Source organism: Canis lupus, chromosome 15 (assembly GCF_011100685.1).
Source record: "Canis lupus familiaris isolate Mischka breed German Shepherd chromosome 15, alternate assembly UU_Cfam_GSD_1.0, whole genome shotgun sequence".
NCBI classification, from domain to species: Eukaryota; Metazoa; Chordata; class Mammalia; order Carnivora; family Canidae; genus Canis; species Canis lupus.
In genome coordinates this window covers 42,924,343-42,931,207 of record NC_049236.1, presented here as the reverse complement: position 1 = coordinate 42,931,207, position 6,865 = coordinate 42,924,343, and the positions used below count along the sequence as shown (strand labels likewise).

At 41.8% G+C, this 6,865-nt stretch overlaps 1 pseudogene; it reads left to right on the top strand.

Moving 5' to 3' along the window:
• The first annotated feature begins 5,815 nt into the window (after nucleotides 1–5,815).
• Nucleotides 5,816–5,930, top strand: LOC119869447 (annotated as a pseudogene).
• The last annotated feature ends 935 nt before the right edge of the window (nucleotides 5,931–6,865 follow it).

Below are 6,865 nucleotides of genomic sequence, written 5' to 3'. Positions count from 1 at the left end.
AGCAGGAATATATATATATATATATATATATATATATATATATATAGAGAGAGAGAGAGAGAGAGAGAGAGAGAGACACAAAAAATGGGAAAATATTTGGGAGGAAGAATCTGATCTTGAAAAACATATCAAGGTATCAAGGTGTCCATTTTTTTGGAGAAAGCCAAAACTTTTGGGGACTTTCTCCATGTATTTTACAATGAAGCATCCTTTTTGTTTTAAATCATATATGGGAGACATGGCACCATCATAATCCTTTCAGTGCTTAGAGCCACTAATGGAGCTCATTAGGAGCATCCTGGACCCAGAAGTGGGAGGGAGATATGTGGCCTCCAGTTTCCTCCCCTTCAGGTACCTCTGTCAGCAGTTCCTTCCTGCTGCTCAACCTGCCTCATCACCCCTCCCTGGTAGGACCATTCCCTAGAGTCCCTATTAAAATTTATTGCCCTTTTATTCCTCCCCCAGACACCTCTAATCCACAGTGATGATGGTGTTAATGATGACATAGCATATAAATGACTATAACTAGGTAAACTAGATAAACTTTAAAGTGGCAAGATTGGGGATCCCTGGGGGGCTCAGTGGTTTAGCACTTGCTTTCAGCCCAGGGCGTGATCCTGGAGTCCTGGAATCGAGTCCCACATCGGGCTCCCTGTATGGAGCCTGCTTCTCCCTCTGCCTGTGTCTCTGTCTCTGTCTCTCTTTCTCTCTCTGTGTGTGTGTGTCTCATGAATAAATAAAAACTTAAAAAAAAAAGATGGCAAGTTTCGACTATAATAAAGAAGTATTGATGGCTATCATGTCATTCTTGGTTTTAATTTTTTTTTTCAGTTGTCCTCATCTCAATAATTATAACCATAGTAACAATGGCTAACAATCTGGGCCCTTTTTTGATGTTTCCATTTTCGATTTTCAGACACTCTTCTAAGCACTTTATACTAATGCATGTCTCCCCATAACCTTGCATGACAGTGTTATCTCCAAAACGGTTGAGGAAAAGCATTGATTTGCAAGTACGGAGACTGAGGCAGCAGAGACTGTGTGGTCCAGGGACACAAGGTCCCCCACTGGCAGTTGACCACACCAGGATGTCATACAAAGAAGTCTAGTTCTAGAGTCCTCCATTCAGGTTAGCCAAGCTAATTCCTTGAGAGGAAACCCCATTTCTTCAACTATTCCATTTTTAGAACAAAAATGTTCTACCTCTAAAATGTATTGCCGGTCTATGTACTACTCTTCATCTCTCTCTCTCTCTCTCTCTCTCAAGATTTTACTTATTTATTCATGAGAGACATACAGAGAGAGGCAGAGACACAGGCAGAGGGAGAAGCAGGCTCCCTGAGGGGAGCCCAATGCAGGACTCGATCCCAGGACCCTGGGTCACACCCTGAGCAGAAGGCAGATGTTCAACCACTGAGCCACCCAGACATTCCTACTCTCCATCTCTCTGTCTCTAGTGCTGCCACCAAGAAAAAAACACAAGACGATATCATCAAGAAATAAATTACACCAAACCAAAGTCTTTTTTTTTAAGTAGTATAAAAAGTAGTATTAAAAAAAATGTATTTGAAATAGTAGTATACTATTCTAGCTCATGACATATTTTAACCATTTTCAAGTTGTTAGACAGTTAGTTTGTATCAGTTATCTATTTCTGTGTGACAGATTCCCCCCTAAACAAGACAGCTCGAAACAAGTTTTAAGTTTCTGTAGGGTGAAAATCTGCGAGTGGCTTTGGCTCAGGGCTTCTCAAAGACACAACCAAGATGCTGGGTGGGCTGTGGTCATCTTGAGGTTCAAACTGGGGAAGACCCATTTCCAGGCTTACTCGGCTATTGGTAGAATTCAGTTCCCTGCAGGCTGCTGGTTGGAGACATCAGTTCCTTTCTCCCACTCTCAATAGGTAGATGTCAGTAGGTATCTTGGTATCAGGAGACATCTGCCTATCTATAAAGAGAAAGTGAGGAAGGCTACTCAAGAATTCAGGGTCTTCTTATAATCTAATTGTGCATGCTGTACTCTATTCATTAGAGGTGAGTCAGTAAGTCCAGCCCGTACTCTAGGGGAGGGGATTGCACAAAACTGTGACTACAGGAGGTGGGGATCATACTAGAGTCTGCCTACCACATAGGTTTCCCCCAATTTTTCTACTGCTAACATGCTCTTCTGAATATCTTATTACCTGCATTACATATCATTTCCTTATGATACATTTATTGACTAGAAAGGTAAGAACACCTTTTTTAAAAGATTTATTTATTTGAGAGAGAGAGAGAAAGTGTGAGCAGTGGGGGAGGTGGAGGGAGAGGGAGAGAGAAAGGGAACGAAGCCGACTCCCTGCTGAGTGTGGAGCCCCAAACAGGGCTCAATCCCAGGATCCTGAGATCATGACCAGAGCAGAACACTCAACTGACTGAGCTGCCCAGAAGCCCCTTTTCTAGGCATTTAATATAAATGAAATCACATGCTCTGTGATCTTGTGTCCAGCTTTGAAAGAACTTGCATCATGTTTTCAAGGTTCATCCTTGTGGAGCATATATCAGAACTTCACTCCTTTTTATGACTGAATAATATTTCATTGTACAGATAGACGTTGCTTTGTTTATCCATTCATTAGTTGAGGGACATTTGAGTGATTTTCACTTTTTGGCTATAGGAATAATACTACTATGAACCTTCACATGTAAGTTTTGTGTGGATATATATTTTTTTCATTTTCCTCCAGGGTATACCTAGGAGTTGGAATTGTTGGGTCAATTGGTGACTCTATGTTGCACTGTTTGAGGAACTGCCAGACCCTTTCCTACAATGGCTGCACCATACCGTGTTCCCGCCAGTGGCATATGAGGGTTCTGATTTCTCCATGTCCTCAGCAACTGTTTATCTTTTCTATTATAGCTTAACTAATGAGTATGAAGTAGTATCTTATTGTCGTTTTCATTTGGGTTTCCCTTATGGTTAATGATGTTGAGCCTCTTTTCATGTGCTTATGGGCTATCTGTATATCTTCTCAGAGAAATGTCTGTTCAGATCCTAGGAATGGGATGGATTTTATGGGAGGGATTGGGACCAGAATGAACCTGCGGTGCGGTGAGATCAAGACAGAGTCGTAGGTTTAAGACTTGGTTCCCCCAACTTCTAGCTGTGTGATTTCTGGGTTTCTGAAGATCTTAGCCTGTTTGCAAGTCTTTATTAGATGGGGATAATAATAATAGCTATTTCATGAGGTCACCGCATGGCTGAAATGAGAAAACAGACATGTAGGATTTAGCAAAGCACCTGATACACAGTAAACATGCAATAAATTGGAGCTCTTTTCATGATCTGTAAAGGTAACAACATGATAAGAACTGTGTTTCAGGAAGATAAATCTGGCCATGTTATTATATGAAGTAGATTAAGGAGAGATTGCAGACAAGGCCACCAGTTCAGAGGATCCCCAACAGTTGAAGCCAAAAGGAAGTTTTCTGGCCTTCTTTCCTATTCAAGACAAGTCTTCCTCTAGTTCATGGCCTGAGCAGCCCCAGAAAGGAGTGATCTTGTTGATTTTTCAGGTTGATCAAAGATATTTTCAAAGATATTTAATTAACTCACTAATCCATGAGGAAATAGTGATGAATATGTTTTGAATATTGTGATTAACACTTCATAAGAACTTGAAGAATTTTAAATATGTTTATTAACTGTTTCTCCAGAGAGAGATGACATATCAAGCTTTAGTAATTTCAGGGTCATTTATATTATCAATTAAAATACAGTTTTATCCAATGCCTGCTTATGCATTCAATCCCATACATATCGGGGATCCCTGGGTGGCGCAGCGGTTTGGCGCCTGCCTTTGGCCCAGGGCACGATCCTGGAGACCCGGGATCGAATCCCACATCGGGCTCCCGGTGCATGGAGCCTGCTTCTCCCTCTGCCTGTGTCTCTGCCTCTCTCTCTCTCACTGTGTGCCTATCATAAATAAATAAAAAAAAAATTAAAAAAAAATATTTCAATTCCATACATATCTATAAAGCTCCCATTATGTGCCAGGCACTGTTTCAGGCACCAAGTATATAGTGGCAAACACAAGGTCTTTGCACTCAGAGAGTTTATATCCTAATAACGTGAAATATTAAAAATCTATTCATGTAAAAAATATTTATTGAGTACCTACTAGGTGCTCGGGATGCATAAACAAAACAAACATCCTTGTCCTCATAGAGCTTACATTCTAGTGGGAAGACAGACAATAAATCATGAACAAAATAAATGTGGCAACTCTACAGTTTATTAAAGGTGATGAGTGTCATTGAAAAATAAAGCAAAGCAGTTAAGGGAGAGTGGGGAGAGGGAGCTAGAACTGCAACTTCTAGATAAGTGATCAGGGTCAGTCTCATTGAGAAATGGAAGGAGTTGAGAGAGTGAGCTATGTGGATTTCTGAGGGAAGAATGTACAAGGCAGATGGAACAGCAAATGCAAAGGCCCTGAGGCAGGAGCATTCCTGATAGAAATAAGAACAAGAAGTGGAGCGAGCAAAGGAAAAAGTCCAAGTTATAATGGGAAAGCAGAGAGGGGATAGATCATAGATCGCTAAGGGCCTGGCCCGGTGAAAAGGCCACCATTCGTTTCTGAGAGAAACAAAAAGTGCTGAATGTATTTCTTGCTAAGCAAAGGATGGCTGCATTGTAAGCAAAGCCTGTGAACAAAGAAAGCTGTGGTCTTACATAGTGTTTTGGAAAGTGTAGGCTCAGAGATTCACACTTTCAGAAGCTGGACTGTTTGGGGATGAGCTGACCTTTAGCTAAGGAAACAGGATCACTGAAGCGGGGCTGCGGCTGATTGGCTGACTTTCTATAGTGATGAGCTGTCTCTGAGTGAGAGGTTGTCACTGATTGATTCGAAGATTCTGGCTGTTACTTATACTCGGACCAAAGAACAATGAGTCTTTTCCTTTGTCCAACTTAGAATGAACAAACTTGTCACTCTGTGCTTTGCCAGGTCACTGTAAAGTCTTTGTCTTCTACTTGGAGGGAAACGGGGAGGTTCCAGAGGATTTCCGAGCAGACGGGTGACAGGATCTAATTGACATTTTCAGAGGATCACTCTGGCTGCTGTGTGGGCAAGGGCAGAAGCAAGGGGGATCAGTTAAAAAGGTCACGGCAGTCATCCTGGTGAGAGGAGATGTGGCTTCAGCCATGAGGGTAGTAATGGGGGGCAATGAGAAGGGCCCCCACTTTGAATATAGTTACAAACAGAGAAGATAATCCAATTCGGCTAAATATTATTGGAGTGAAGAGAATAGTATTTACCTTCACACGAGGTGATATGGTAGAAGACATTACAGAGCAACCAGGTGGGGCTCCTTGAGGAGGGGTGAGGGAAAGCCAGCTAGGACCTTAAGGCAAGAGCCGCAGGAGCGCACTTGTGTGTGTGCGTGTGTCAGAGCCAAGACCAGTGCAAGTAGAAGGTGGAAGCGGGTAGAGGGAGAGTTAGAAGTCAGCGAGGGAGAAAAAAGCAGAAGCCAGATCCTTCCAGGCCTTGAGTGCATAGAATGGACTGAGAAGAGAGGGGCAAGAATAGAATCAGGAGTTTGGAAACAGAGACTGTTCTATACTGGACACTGTCATTATGGAAATTCTATGAGGCCTCATCAAAATAATAAAGTAAAATCCAACTGGGAAGTCTTTGTCGTGCCAAAGATTCCGCTTTGTTGTCTACTGAACTATGACTCATATAAATAATGGTACAAGCTATGGGGCAGTTATGGTGTGTGGACTAGTAAAAGAGACAATCACCTGTCCTCTGACCTTTAATGAGAGGTCCAAATTAAGCTTTGCACAGTGGCAGTATCATAGCCAATGAGGTTTATCCGAGGCGCGATCATTGCTAATTGAAAAGTCCAGATTAGCCTAGAAATAATAAAACATTTGAACAGCCAAGAGGCGGAAAAAGGAAAGTCTTGATTAGTCTAGATAATGTCTTTTCCACAACTAAACTGTGATCCATGTCTTCTACCCTGTGATCATGAAAAATGGGGTTAACATTTACTGGGGGGGCTTCCTGAATGCAGGTTTAAAAGGCACAGAGAACACAGGTTGTTCAACATCAGAGGCATGTTGACCAGGTCTCCCATCTTCTAGCATTAGCTCCAAGGATAAGGAGAGTGCCTTATCCACCTTTGCGGCCTTGGGGCGCCTGGCACTGCCCCAGGTAAACAGAGGGAGCTGAATCACCTTTTTGTTGAATCTGGATGAAGCATATGTCATTTAGATGGACAGTAGTGAAGTAAGAGCATATTAACTCAGGGAAGCAGGCATCTTGTAGCGCTTGGTTCATCATCCAGTGCGCGGATTAGTCATATTTCTCTCAATCCTACTACTTCCTTTTTTGTATTTCCTGTCTTTTGAGCACATCATTTCACTCTGAAAACCCCACTCTTATGGGTAATCATAAAGGGAGAAGTCCAATGCAGGCCAATTTTACTCCTTTTTAGCGAATAACGGTTTTTAAAAGTTTGATGGATGTTGAAATTCATATCATATAAAGATCTTAAGATAGTTGGCCAACTTTTTTTTTTAGGGCTTTCTATGTGCATTTTCTTTAATTCCAAACAATCCTAAGAAGCTACTATTAGTGTCATTACAGAGATGTGGAAACCATCACGGAGTGGGCAAAGAAATTTGGCTAAGGTCACAAGCCAGGACAAGGAAGAGCTGGACTTCAAATCAGGTTGTTTGATTCCACAGTGGCATTGCCACTTACTCTAACTCTTGGAATAACTTGGAGGCTCTCACTTGTCTTTGCTTCCTTGTTTGCTCTTGAAATGTTAAAATATGCGGAGAAACAGTAGGAGCTCTATAAATAAAACATGTCTATATA